Source organism: Aedes albopictus, chromosome 3, assembly GCF_035046485.1.
Source record: "Aedes albopictus strain Foshan chromosome 3, AalbF5, whole genome shotgun sequence".
Taxonomy (NCBI): Eukaryota; Metazoa; Arthropoda; class Insecta; order Diptera; family Culicidae; genus Aedes; species Aedes albopictus.
In genome coordinates, this window is record NC_085138.1 from 117,902,003 (window position 1) to 117,916,998 (window position 14,996).

At 38.3% G+C, this 14,996-nt stretch overlaps 1 protein-coding gene across 2 annotated transcripts in view; it reads left to right on the top strand.

The window, feature by feature from the left end:
* The first annotated feature begins 617 nt into the window (after positions 1-617).
* Positions 618-14,996, top strand: part of LOC109433355 (fructose-bisphosphate aldolase) — a 102,369-nt gene continuing 87,990 nt past the window's right edge. Inside the window, exon 1 of one of the 2 annotated variants that reach the window (XM_062842504.1) lies at positions 618-776. The gene's annotated coding sequence lies outside the window, so the exon portion shown is untranslated. The remainder of the gene's footprint in view (positions 777-14,996) is intronic. The other variant, XM_019709781.3, reaches the window with a different exon arrangement.

A 14,996-nucleotide genomic window follows, 5' to 3' on the forward strand; every position in this document is an offset into this window, starting at 1 on the left:
TCTACCATTTGAGCTACACCCCCTTGTAGTATGTTTATTAAGACTGCATGGTTAAATATTAATCAATGTGCGTTGCACAAAAGGACTCTAAGGCTATTTTCGTAAATATCATTGATATCCATTCACCTGAATCAACGTGCTGACTAAGCGCACGTCACCTTTCCATGCCACTTCGCATACCAGTTGATCTTGTATTGCATCAGTCTTGAGCAAAGCGAAAGCAAGTAAAACGTTTCGCCACTGCTGGAGGGGTGATTCACTGTAAAAAATCAAGATTATTTTATAAAAGTTACCAGTCTTACTCGAAATGCATTATCTCATACAAGACCCCAGTAGAATTCCACACTCATTTTCAAAATTTTCCCTTGCGATCCAATCAGAATCACTCTATGTTTCAATAGATATTCGCTTTCCCACAATCGCCCTGCCGCGTTACATATCCGACACCAGGCGACGCGTTACCTCGGTTTCTACCACGTACCGTGAGATGCCGACACCGTGTACCGGCTTGTCATCATCATTAGCAGAATGCATGGGAAAGGCGAAGGGAAAATGTCATGCACTGACGGTCGATCGATTGGGCGTAGTTGCGCAGGTTTGCCGCCGCAGGTCGCCACCGGCGCGTCATCGGCGACCTTCATTCAACCTTTTGACGTCTCGCTCTGGCTCAAAATACTGGCCGCAGTCGTTCGGTTCATTTAAACTGTGTGTGCACGCCTTCCAGTAAAGGTCGCTAGAAGCCGAATCTGTGCTCTCGTTTTTATATCGGTGAAGTTGTGAGTAATATAGGAATTATTTAATGTAGTTTAATTAGGATTAGGAAGTGAAGTTTTGAACAGGTGATTTTGTGGTGATTTGCTGGAGGTCGCTGTAGTGATAAGTGAGGGTGATAATTTAACTGGGGGTTAATCGGTGAAGAATTGCAATCTTTTCGCGATGATGTCGTAATGTGCCGATGCGATTTGCACTGATAGTAGGGGACTTCCATGGATAGTGTGCATGATGACAGGTCTTAGATTGTGGATGAGTTTAGTTGGGACGTTTTTTGAGGTGTGAATTACCATTTCTAGATTATGAAAACGTGTTGTTTCAGTTGATTTGACATTGGTGTAACCTTCGAAATGAAGGAAAAAATGTTGCCGAATTCACTTTCGGTTTCGTGAAAGTTTTTCCTTGACCGAAAAGGGGAGAGTTTTGGGGAGGATGACTCCCCTCTTTCCCTTCCAGTCGTCGGCCAAGGGGCCATCACTCTTGCATCTTTCAGATGACCTCTAGCTGCATGGCGGTCTTCAGAATATTATAAACGATATCCATTTTGAGAAAAATTGTTCTGATTGTGATGGAATTTTCCCACATTCATTCGTCAAATTCTCAGAACTTGAATCTAGTATTAGGTGCATTCACCACCCTGGATCGCCGAATAGATTCTGCGCATATCGATACTCAAGTCATGTGAGATTTTCGCTAGTCACTTTCGATTTCGAATACCACCCTCGCCCTAAACTTATTGGTGGCAACTACTCAATTAACCAATTGAAAACCCTAGTTCGTAGTAGATGAAAATAGCTGCATCTCCGTAGACACGTGTCTGTTAAGTCTGTAGCGAAGCCATCAGTGAAGCTTCAGCACCAACTTTCTTCCACGATCTTCAAACCTGCATGGAAACTTCCAGGGTTCTAATCTCGCCCGGACGAAACAATAGGGACCCGCAGAGATAAGAACCGTTCGTCCGGTCGAGCCTATTTTCACTTTCTTACGTTTGTGCTGCTATCTCCCGGAACATGGCTTTCGCCGACGTCGTCATTGCTGTTTGTAGCCATATAGAGCGTCGTCGAGCATGCGATAGGGATGACCTTCCCTGAAACTGTGGGTCAAGTTCAATCACGCTCGTGTACGTCGGCGGCAGCGCAGCGGTAACGCTTTTGGCTGACGATGAGACTGCCTGATCTACGACGGGTTTTGTTGTTCAACGCTAGAGCACCAGCACCACCGGGTAATTGGTGATAATTGACATGGTGTTTCAACTCGGCGAGAACTTTGAGTTGGGTTGGACCGTTGTGTACGATCAGCCATCTGGAAGTTCATTTAGGTCACTGGAGGCCGGAATTACGTTGTTTTCAGCTATGGAATTTGGAAGCTCAATGATCTTCTGAAATACCTGATGAACGGGTTAAGAAATTGATTGTATTAAATTCTACTCAGACTAGAATTTCCAACAGATCAGACGCCATTGAACGTCATCGCTGTCACGTCGTTGTTCTAGCTCTAGTGTTATGTAATAATCAAGCGGCGCGCATGACAGCCATGCACCGCCCGTTTTCATGAATGAAAATTCCCTTCCCACCTATACTTCTATCAACCACCGAACGGCTGTTGGGTCGGTGGTGAGGAAAAGGATGAAAAATCGACTTTCACTTTCGTTTCGGAAGCAGACCGTTCAGCAGAAGCAAACTTGTGCCAACGAGATTCAGATTATTCTACAGAGAGTGGTATTCAAACTTTTGCGGTGTTGTGATCAATCTAAACGGAGGTTTATAAATAGTTGTTTTGTTTTGCAATGTAATATCCGCGCTGTACACTTAATGAAAGCATGACACTTGTTTTCAACCGTTTTGTCTTTTGATCTGGTTTGAAATTGACTTTGAAATTGAAGTTTTTTCATGCAGAAAAGGTATCATTCATTATAGATTCCTTTCATTCGAATGATAGTTTGTATTTTTTATTTATTAATGAGTCCCTCAATTTTGATAAGAAATTAGTTTAATATATTGATTATTTTTCTCGATGCACTGAATAATGTGTTCAGAGCTACAATGTTGCAGCATTTGTACGCCTGTGCGATTCATCGATTTAGAGCGCCCTTCAGCTAGTGGTTGAGAACAAAAACGTAAGCTATTTTTTACCTAACGTTCATTGACCTTTCGAAAGAGTGGAATTTCTTTGACCTTCTGTCTTTGAAAACTTCATCCCAACAAAAAGAAATATCTGAGTATATTTTACAAGGTTCTAACAATATTTTGTATTAACTCCATTATTTTGTTGCTGAACTTGTGATATATGATTTATTTTTCCACGAAACTTTTTTTTGTTTTTATCGCGGAAGGGGCATTCTTGCTTGAATTCCTCTTATGAGCTGCACAAAAAAAAAATTAAAACTTTTTCCAAAGTTCCTATCAGAATCTATTCCTTCTCAAGTACTTCTTAAGAATTTTCGACGATTACCTCTAAGATTCTACCAGAAATGCCCTTAGGGATTATTTCAGGACTTATAATTAATATTAGGAATGTTAGTACGTAGGTGGTTTATGCTGGATTTCCTAGAATGGCTCCAGGAAAAATTCCCCAAAGATTCCTTCATGGATCCCCTTAGAAAACATTTCTGTCCATGTATTTCTTTGAGAATTTCACCAGAAATTCTTTCAGATTTTTTTTCTCTGGTAGTCTTCAGGAGTTATTCAATAAATTTCTCAATAGATTCATTCCGGGATTCCATCAGGAAGAATTGCCACAAAAGTTCTTGCAATTGCTTCTTCGTGTACTTCTGAAGGAATTCCTCCACTTTTCAGAAGATTTCTGAAGAAATTCATCCAGAGATATTATCAAGATTTCCTTCAGGAGTTTTTTTTTTTGCTTTTTTAGGTGAAACCTTCTAGAATCTTCCAAAATTTTCTCAACAATTTTTTCTACGAACTTCTCTAGAAGTTCTGCAGGAATTCCTCCAAAGATTGTTTCGGAAAATGAGATATCACAATATTTTTTCACAAAGATTCGGAAAATATTTCAGATACATATTCGTTAAAAAATCCTCTAGGGTACTCCTTCAGAAATTCAGAAAATTTTCCAGGAACTCTTTCAGATTTTTTTTAGAAATTCTCCAGAAGATCCATTACTATTTATATTCAGGGATTCTACCAGGCATTGATTCACTAATTCTTCTAAAAAAATATTTTCCAGCAACTCTTGCAAGGATTTGAACAGACATTTCTTCTTAGATCCTTTAGCGAATTTTATTTCAATGATGTTTCATAAACACCTCAAATGATTCTTTTAGCTGTTCCTACTGTAAATACTTTAAAATGTATTCTTGAAATTTTTTAGAAAAAAACTTCTATGAATATTTGCAGAAGGCCAGTTCTTCCAGACAAAGATTCTTTCAAAAAATCAAAAATTTCTTCAGTGGTTTACTCCTGAATGCCTCCAGGATTCTAGTTTCCTTTCACAAATTTCTTCCATGGATTTCTTCAGAAATCTTGCAAGGGTCAATCAAAAGGTTTGAGGGATTTACACATATTTTTTTACCCTTTTTCAGAGATTTCTTCCGAAACTGCTTCAAGATTGTCACCATGAGTTTCACCAAAAATGCTTTTTTTTATTTTTCACACAATTCTGCATCAACACTTTTAAAGGGCGTAACAGCATTTGAACATAACACCTTCTTTCAAAGCTGTAGGATGCAAAGGTAAAATTCTGTAAAATTTTTCATTACTATCGGAAAGAGGAGGTTTCCCGCTTTCTAGTACAGGTGGTGGATTGTGATGGAGAGTTAAATTACGATCGATGGCTTTGAAAGAATTAGCCACTCTCAAAGCCCGTTTGATGGCCGAATTTTTACACTCATTTTGGAAATCTCCTAGCGAATCACCAATAGTTCTTTGAAGCCTCCATCGATTTATTTAGAAATTCCTTCAAGAATTTTTTCAAGAAATCGTCCTGTAAGTTTTTGTGCAATTTCTGTGAAAACTTCTAAAAAACATGGAGAAAATTCTGAAAAAATCTCCAGGCGTCTCTGAAGGAGTCCCAGCAGATGTTTCTGATAAAACCGTTGGAACAATTTAAAAAATGTCTTTGTTGGATTTTTTGCAGAAATCCCTGCAAGAGTTTATTCAATTATTGGAGGAACCCTTCAACTAATTTACGAAGGTATCTCTGCATGATTGTTAAAAACATATTGGAGCAATTTCTGAAAAACTCTATAGAAAAACATATGAAGAAACCCCTTTGTTGAAACTCTAGAATAAATCCCTGATGTTTTGAAGGAGTCTTTCAAAAAAAAAAATCATGTCAGAATGAATCCCACAAGGAATTTCATAAGGAATCCAAGCAGAAGTTCCTGAAAGACTCCCTGAGAAAATTTCTGAAGGAATGTCCAGTAGAACTCCTCTAGACATCTCAGGAAGTACTCCTTGAGAACCCTATGGTGGAGTTCCTGGAAAAGTTTATTGTGGAACTTTTAGGAAAAATCTTGGAGAATTTTCTGGAAGTATTCCTGGAGCACACTGGGGACGTGATTCTAAAGGAATTCCTAGAAAAACGGCTCGATAAGCTTCTGTGAAGATTCCCAGAAAAAACTTGAGATATTTAAAAATTCTGATAAAATTCCTTGGAAATATATCTGTACGACCTCCTTCAGGATTTGCAGGAGAAATTCTTGCCTGATTGACTAAATATCACTAGAATCTCTGGAGAAATACCTAGAGCAATTTTTGAACAAATATCTAGTGTACCTCTTGAAGTACTTGTACTAACCTGTACTTGTACTAACCTGTATATCTCTGGAAGATGTTATGAAGTAACAACTGAAAAAAAAAACATTTTTAAGCATTCTTGAAACCATTTCCCTGTAAAAAAAATCTAAAAGAATATCCGGAGATATTTCTGAAAAGTTTTCTAAACGAATCACTAGAAGAATTTGTAAAGTATTCCCTTGCAGATTTGTAGAAGGAACCCATGAAAATCTACACTAAAGAGTAACTGGGGAAATTACTGCAGAAATGCACGATGGAACATCTTATTAAACTTTAGGAAGAATTACTGAAGACACATGTCTATGTTGCCCTTTACAGGCTTGTACCAATTTGCTGGTACGACTTAACGTTCTGCGAAAAGCTTGAGAATTATAAGACACATAATGTTGATTAGTTGGCAAATTGAGATATGAAATTGTGAAAAAAATCGCGTTCTGGTGGGATTCGAACCCACGACTCCGTATTCGCTAGACCGGCGCTCCAATCAACTAGGCCACAGAACAGGTAAGGGTTCTGCAGAATAGAAAGCCAAACTGACTCCAGGTCCACACCATGAACACCCCTTTTTTCACAATTTCATCTCTCAATCACCTAATGAATCAACATTCTGTGTCTCCAATATTAATTTTTTTTTCAGAAAATTACTGAAGAACGTACAAAAATCTGAAATAAATCGTGATAGATTTTAATACCGAATTCATGTAGTAATTTCTCAAGGAATCTATGCACCGTTTCTGGAAGGAATCCATAGATTTTATTTTTAAGGAATCTCATGAAATTTGTCATAGGGAATCTCCTAAAAAAATCCTTAAGTTTTCGCTGGAAGATTTTCTGATGAAGTCTGTGAAAGACTACACTAGTTTACAAAATAAAATGAAAGTCGTGAACTTCTGTCAACGATCAAAATTTTTGATGTACAATTTAACGCTGATTTCGAAACCGCGCTTGAAAAAATTATAAGTAGAGCAGTTTTTGAGTTTTAGCTCAATATCGAGTTTTACAATTTTTTAAAATATGGAATTAACTAAAATTCAAATATATTGCGTTTCATTCAACCAATTTTAAATCTTATTCCATAAATTCAAAGTAAAATACAATACTATTCGATCATCTGAATGCAGGTTTTGCGTCAGATTGATGAAATTCAAGATATAGGAGAGTTTTTGGGACGATCTCTAATAATTACGCACAATTTCACGATTCAACTTCATTATACTTACGACTTCACATTTTTTCTCGCTTTGCGTATGACGAAGGCAACCGCACCAAAGCAACTAGCCAAATTGTTCAATTTTATTTTGCTTAACCCGCAAACACCCGGGACGATCTACTTTTGGCAGAAATGCAATATCTTCTTTGTTTTAAAACATTTTACCCCGAACTTTTTTTTATAGTCAAGGGGAATAGTTGTGCTAAGAAATGCATGGTACCTCCCCCCTTTGCACCCTCCCCCCTTTTGCGGGGAGGCGAAAATACGTGGCTTTTTTGTATTTTTTATAAATTCTGCATGTTTTTGCTCAAATTTCATCGTTTTGCTAATCATCAATAGTTTTCACTGGTCCTAGACATGCAAAGTATCATCATAGTCTGTTGAAGTTTTGATCCCAGAGCTATTCTAAGGCCTCCAAAGTACTCTGAAGTTTGTGACACAAATCTGACATGCTCAACCAAATTTTATACACGATGAATGATTACAGAACATTATCTACGGTACTCAAAAAGCCTTAAAGCACCCCTAGAAAATTCATCCATAGATCATTTATGATCTAGGTCATCCAAACTACTCTGGAATTCATTTTCTTAAGATCTAAAACAACTACCATCTTTTGTGTGCACTCTGTTCAAGAAATTTAGTCACGTTGATGTCCATTACACCTTACAATGCTATGAACAACTTGATATTGTGGTAGTCGGACATTCCGTGAAATACAAATGGCCTCCAATACACTTTGAAGTTTGGCTTACGATATCTACATACTGTCTCTTGCTTTAGTTGTGAAAATTTTTCGTGGAATGTAGTCTATAATGCTGATGGAACCTCAGTGCACATCTATAATGCTTTTGGTACATTCATGCGATATTCCAGGCTTTCCAAACTATTCTGGAATTAGGAACTTCAAGGTCTACAGGCTCTACGCTTGTTTTTCTTCACTCTATCGGCATTATTCTTTCACGATTGTGTCTGCTGCACCTCATTATATTACGAGTATCTGTATTTGTTGCTATTTGGGTGTCCACTGGCATACAAATGGACCCAATGTATTTTGAAGTATGGGTCGCAATATCTGTAAATCTTAGGATATTTCTATTGTAGCGAATGCTTGCAAAATATAATCTACGCTACTCTTAGAACCTCAGAGTGCAATTCTGATAACTGAGCAACATTCACTTGGTGATCTAGGTCATCCAAACTATTCTGGAATTAAGACCTTCAAGCTCTACAAGCTCTACTCTTGTATATCTTTATTTTATCGATATACTTCTTCCACGATTACCTCTGATTTATCTCATAATGTGTTGCATATTTGTGTTACTTGTGCATCCACTGACATACAAATGTTCTTTATGGTATTTGGAAGTGTCGGAAACTACCCAAGAATTCCTCTAGGCGTTCCTCGGAAATTCCTCCAGGAGTCCCTCAGCAATTCATCGTGATGTTCTCCGAGAATATCTCTACGAGTTGTTACGTTTGAAATGTGAATTAGAAAAAAGTCCTAGATTTCGAGCATGGAGAATGAAATGATTCGTGCACCACGTGTTGAGAGCCCCTGCAACAGACCCGTCGATTTTATCCATCATCAACCAAAACCACATATACCTCAGTTCAGTACAGGCGACAGTTTGGCTACACATACTCCGTCATCTACACGACAACGCGACAACCATGATCACTAGTTCTATCGCCGACTTTGGCGAACAAGACGTACGATTGAGATGTGGCCAGAGACGAGTTCGAGACGAGTCCGGTTCGAGAACTTTTCTACGGGTCGGCAGTAGTAGCCGGCTCGGGAAGCAAGCTAGATGTGGTCGAGGATGTAGTCAAATCACTTACAGCATGAAGAGTTTAGTGCGGATTAGGGGGTCCAAAATTCGACCGTTACCCTAGACCATATTCCCGGCAGATAGATGGGTTCGGGAACAAGACTCGTGGCATTTCCGGCGACACCGAGGCGGCGGAAAGAAGAACGTCGGCAGGACTGGGTACGCTGTTGCTTCATGGAGGCGGAAGATGGTGCACGAAACGTTAGGGAAGATACGATTAGGGAAGTTAGCATAGGGAGATGAAGAATATAAGAAAAAAAAGAAGATAAATAAATGTGAGGAAATGTGATTTTCTGTGTTCTAAATGCGTGATAGGAATGCGCAATCCCTTAAGATGTTACAGAGTGTCTCAGGACTTCCCGTGAAATTCTTTAGAAGTTTCCCAGCAGTTTCTCGAAAATTTATTCAGGAGCTATGCTGGAATTCCTTCAGGCGTTCCTCAGGAATTACTTCAAAAACTTTTGAAAAATCCTGCAGGAGTTCCTCGGGAGTTCCGCCAGAAATTCCTCGAGGATTCCACGGGAGTCTCCCAAGGATTTCTTCATGTGTTTCCTAAAAACTCATCAAGGAAGTTTTCCCAAGAGTTCCTGCAGGAAATTTTTCCAGGGATTCCTCCAGCGGTTTCTCTAGAAGTTCTTCTAGTGATTCCCCCAGGGATTCCTGCATGGATTCCTCCATGGATTTATCCAGGAATTCATTCAGGTATTCCTCCAGGAATTCTTCCATAGCTCCCTCAGAAGTTCTTCCAAGATTTCCTCCAGCAACTAACCCAGGGATTTCTTCAGGATTCAAGGGATTCTTCCAGAAATTTCTCCAGGGGCTCCTCCAGAGTTTCCTCCAGCAATTCCTCAAGAAATTTCTCCGAAAATTCCTTCAGAAGGAATTTCTTAAAGAATTCATCCAGAAACTCCTCCAAGACATCTGTCTAGAATTCTTCCAAGAATCCCTCCAGGAATTCCAAAAAATTCCTACTGTACCTTCCCCAAGAATTTTACCAGAGAACCATCTAATATATCTGCCAATAATGCCTTCAGGAATTTCGCCAGAAATTCCTCCAGGGATTTTTCAATAAATTCCTTCAAAAATTTTAAAAATATTTCCAGAAATTACAGAAATTAAAAAATCCTCCAGAAATTCCTTTATGAATACCTCCTAGATTCTTCAGAAAACCTCCAGAAATTCCTCAAGAAAATACTCCTGGGACAACTCCAGGGATTCCACCGAGAATTCCTTCAAGGAATTCTTTCAGAATTTTTTTCAAGAAGTCCAACAGGAACTATAATAAAAATTTCTCCAAGACCTGCTCCAATATTTATGTCAAAATTCCTCCAGGAATCCGTCCTGCAATTTGGCCAAGGATTCCTTTATAATTTTCTCTATGAAAACCTTCAGGGTTTTTCAATAAATACCTTCAGAAATTCCTCCAGAAATGCCTATTGGAATATCCCCGAGAATTCCTCCAAGAATTCCTTCAGGAAATCCTCCAAGAATCTCTCTAGGAATTTCTCCAGGGATTCCTTGAAGATTTTTTCAGGAATTCCTCCAAGAATTCCTACAAGAATACTTCCAAGAATTTCTTCAAGAATTTCTTGAAGAAATTTCTGGAGAATACCCTGGAGGAATTCCTGGAGTACTTTCTGCAAGAATTCATGTAGTAATTTGTGAAGGAAGTTTTAAAGAGTTTCCCAGGGAAATTCTTAGAGGAATTTCTCAAGGATTTCCTTGAACTGCGAGGAAATTTAGAATTTATTTTGTTCAATTTTTAATTTCTGGAGGATTTCATGAATTATTTCCTGTAAGAATATATGGAGTTATTCATGCGAGTAATTCCGAATTCATGTGAGGTATTTCCCGCAAGAACTGGCATTGAAGGAATTTCTGGAGAAATTCCTGTAGTAATTCCTGGAAGAATTCCTAGAATATTTCTTGAAGGAATTCCTGGGGTGTTTCCCGGAACAATTCCTGGACTATTTCCTGTAGTAATTCCAGAAGGAATTCGTTGAGTCATTCCTGGAGTAATTCCTGAAAGAACTCCTGGAGTATTTGCTTGAAGAATTTTTGGAATAGATCCTGGAGTATATCCAGGAAAAATTCCTGGAGGAATCCCTGGAGGAATGTTTGATGGAATTCCTGAAATAATTTAAGGAGGAATCCCTGTGAGGAATTCCGGAAAGAATCCTTGTTGGAATTGCTGGAGGTATACTGGGATAATTTTGTGGAGGAATTCCTGGAGGTATTTCTGGAGGAACTCCTGGAAGAATTTCTGGAGGACACCGTGGAGGAATTTCTGAAGGAATCCCTTGATGAATTCATATATAAATTAGCAGTTATTCATGAAGAAATTCCTGGAGGTATTCCTGAAGGAATTTCTGGAGAAATTACCCGGGAAGATTACCCGGAGAAATTCTCAGGAGAATTTTTTGGAGTATTACCTAGAAGAATTCTTGGAGGAAACTCTGGAGGAATCCCTGGAAGAATTTCTGGAAGAATCCCTTGAATCCTGAAGAAATCCCTGAATTAGTTGTTGGAGGAAATCTTGGATAAATTCCTGAAGGAGCTCTGGAGAAATCCCTGACTGAACTCTTTGATGAGTCCATGGAGGAATTCTCGAAGGAATCCCTGGAAGAATTTCTAGAGAAATCGCTGGAGGAATCCCTGGATAAATTCCTAAGAAAATTCCTGGAGGAATCCCTGGAAAACTTCTTGGAGGAATCCACGTAGAATTTCTGGAGGAATTCCCGAGGCACTCCTGCAGGATTTTTCGAAAAGTTCTGAAAGTAATTCCTGATGAACTCCTGCAGGAATTCCAGCATAGCTCCTGAATAAATTTTCGAGTAATTGCTGGAAAACTCCTGAAGAATTTCACGGGAAGTCCTGAGGCATTCCCTAGGAACTCTTAGATGTTCTCGGAGAACATCACGATGAATTCCTGAGGGACTCCTGGAGGAATTTCCGAGGAACGCCTAGAGGAATGCTTGAACAATTTCCGACACTTTCAAATACCATAAAAAGATCATTTGTATGTCAGTGGATGCACAAGCAACACAAAGAAATACTCAAAACATTATTAGATACAACAGAGGTAATCGTGGAAGAATAAAGTAAAAAGATACAAGAGTAGAGCTTATAGAGCTTGAAGGTCTTAATTCCAGAATAGTTTGGATGACCTAGATCACCAAGTGAATGTTGCTAAGTTATCAGAATTGCACTCTGAGGTTCTAAGAGTAGCGTAGATTATATTTTGCAAGCATTCGCTACAATAGAAATATCCTAAGATTTACAGAATTGCGACCCATACTTCAAAATACATTGGGTCCATTTGTATGCCAGTGGACACCCAAATAGCAACAAATACAGATACTCGTAATATAATGAGGTGCAACAGACACAACCGTGACAGAATAATGCCGATAGAGTGAAGAAAAACAAGCGTAGAGCCTGTAGACCTTGAAGTTCCTAATTCCAGAATAGTTTGGAAAGCCTGGAATATCCCATGAATGTACCAAAAGCATTATAGATGTGCACTGAGGTTCCATCAGCATTATAGACTACATTCCACGAAAAATTTTCACAACTAAAGCAAGAGACAGTATGTAGATATCGTAAGCCAAACTTCAAAGTGTATTGGAGGCCATTTGTATTTCACGGAATGTCCAACTACCACAATATCAAGTTGTTCATAGCATTGTAAGGTGTAATGGACATCAACGTGACTTAATTTCTTGAACAGAGTGCACACAAACGATGGTAGATGTTTTAGATCTTAAGAAAATGAATTCCAGAGTAGTTTGGATGACCTAGATCATAAATGATCTATGGATGAATTTTCTAGGGGTGCTTTAAGGCTTTTTGAGTACCGTAGATAATGTTCTGTAATCATTCATCGTGTATAAAATTTGGTTGAGAATGTCAGATTTGTGTCACAAACTTCAGAATACTTTGGAGGCCTTAGAATAGCTCTGGGATCAAAACTTCAACAGACTATGATGGGTAGTAATACTTTGCATGTCTAGGACCAGTGAAAACTATTGATGATTAGCCAAAAGATGAAATTTGAGCAAAAACATGTAGAATTTATGAAAAATACAAAAAAAAGCCACGTATTTTCACCTCCCCGCAAAAGGGGGGAGGGTGCAAAGGGGAGAGGTACCATGCATTTCTTAGCACAACTATTCCCCTTGACCATAAAGAAAAATTTGGGGTAAAATGTTTTAAAACAAAGAAGATATTGCATTTCTGCCAAAAGTAGATCGTCCCGGGTGTTTGCGGGTTAATTCACTTATTGAACTGAACTGCAAAGCTCTGTGGCACTTGCAGAATGCAGCAAAATTCCCATCGGTAACATGTTTGTTTACAATTGTCTTTACTTAGGAATGATGCAAGCAAATGCATACAAAACATTGTATTTCACTACCATAGAGACAGATTTCTTCATTCGCACTGGCTTATTATGATCTATGATTATTATGATATATTTTGGTCGTTATTCTAAAGCTACATGACACATTCTACCGTGACGTTACAACGTTTTGACGCCTTTTTGGTCAGATTTTTCTCTATAATTCGTAAATTCGACCGTAAACCCTCCAAAAATTTGGGCATATTCGGATTCCTTGTAAAATTTCCAATAAGTGTAATCTGTTGAACAGTTACTTTTCATTCGGAAAGTATGTTTAAAGTGGGAATTAGTAGCGTGATGTTACAACGTTGTAACGTCATGCTACTCATTAGTATGGGACACGCTTGTATGGGAAAAATAAATCCTCGCTCCAGTCGACTTTTTAGATCCCATTTAGGTCCCATATGAACTGTACAAAATTTCAGCGTAATCGGTGAAACTATAATTTAGCGCAAGCGGTTCAAAGTTTGCATAGGATTTACTATGGGAAAAGTTACACTTTCAGACAAAAAATCCCAGAGGTCGCCCTTTGTCGCCATAATTCAAATCGATCAACGTTTCATGTAGAATAATCATTTATTAAACTTTCCTTCGAAGACCGTAAAACGATTGGATGTCTGTGGAAAAAGTTATTGATTTATTACCGATAAGTGATCCAATGAATGGCTTCTTGTTTTGTTTTATCAGCAGCACTGCTGCTGCTGTTGTTGCATGGGGTGGCGGGAGGCATCACCACCCCCAGAAACAGCAGCAGCCAAGGCAGCAGCTACAGTGCTGCTAATAAAACAAAACAAAAAGCCGTTCGTTGGATCACTAATCGGTAATAAATCAATAACATTTTCCACAAGCATCCAATCGTTTTGCGGTCTTCGAAGGAAAGTTCCATAAATGATTTTTCTACAAGAAGCGTTGATCGATTTCAATTAAGGAGACAAGGGGCGACCTCTGCGATTTTTTATCTGAAAGTGTAACTTTTCCCATAGTAAATCGTATGAAAACTTTGAACCGCTTGCGCTAAATTATAGTTTCACTGATTGCGCTGAAATTTTGCACAGATCATATGGGACCTAAATGGAATCAAAAAAGTCAACTGGAGCGAGAATTTGATGTTTGTCCCATACTACAGTACTCATACCCAGTTTTTTTTTTCGATGAAAACTATCTGTTCAAGAGATCATACTTATTGCAAATTTTACAAGGAATCCGAATATGCCAAAATATTTGAGGGTTTACGGTCAAATCTACGAGTAAAAGTGAAAAATTTGACCAAAAAGGCGTCAAAACGTGGTAACGTCACGGTAGAATGTGTCACATCCATCTCAAATTAAAAACTTTCTATTCAATTGTACTTTTAACTAATGGTTTGATTTGGATTGCGTAGATTTTGACCGACTTTTCCAATAAACACTTAATCATAATTTTTTACCATTCTTTGTACCATAGTGTCACATAGAAGATGTGCTGGGAATTGCAAGGGTGCGGGCACCGGTTTTGGCCAGTCTAAGGGAAATCATTTTTATAAAAATAACCAATAATCCAATGAAAACTACCAATGTGTTACGAAAGGTTTGGATCTATACTTTATTAGAAAAATGCAGAAATCAAGCTAATACTTGATTTTTGTATTAACAATGGCACTGGTCAAAACAGAAGCATTGCCGAAGTTTTTTTTTCATATTCTCAGCTTTGGTTTCTATTTTGGCCAATCACGTGTATTTCTTATGGGAGTGGCCAAATTAGAAGCTCCCTGGCCAAAATAGATATATGGGAGCTGATTTTTTAGGAAAACTTTTTTTCTTCCAGTTTTTAATCAAAATGTATGGTATTCACAGCTGTTATCATCATATTATATTAGAATCTACTAGTAAAAAAATAATTTATATCAATTTAGATCGTAATAGGCTGAATACCGCACTATGGCCAAAACGCCGAACTGGCCAAAACTGAAGCTTACCCTACATGTTGTGCCCGATATAAACGTGGACTTGACGGAAGCAGAATTTAAGGGAAAATTATTCAATCTTATTATT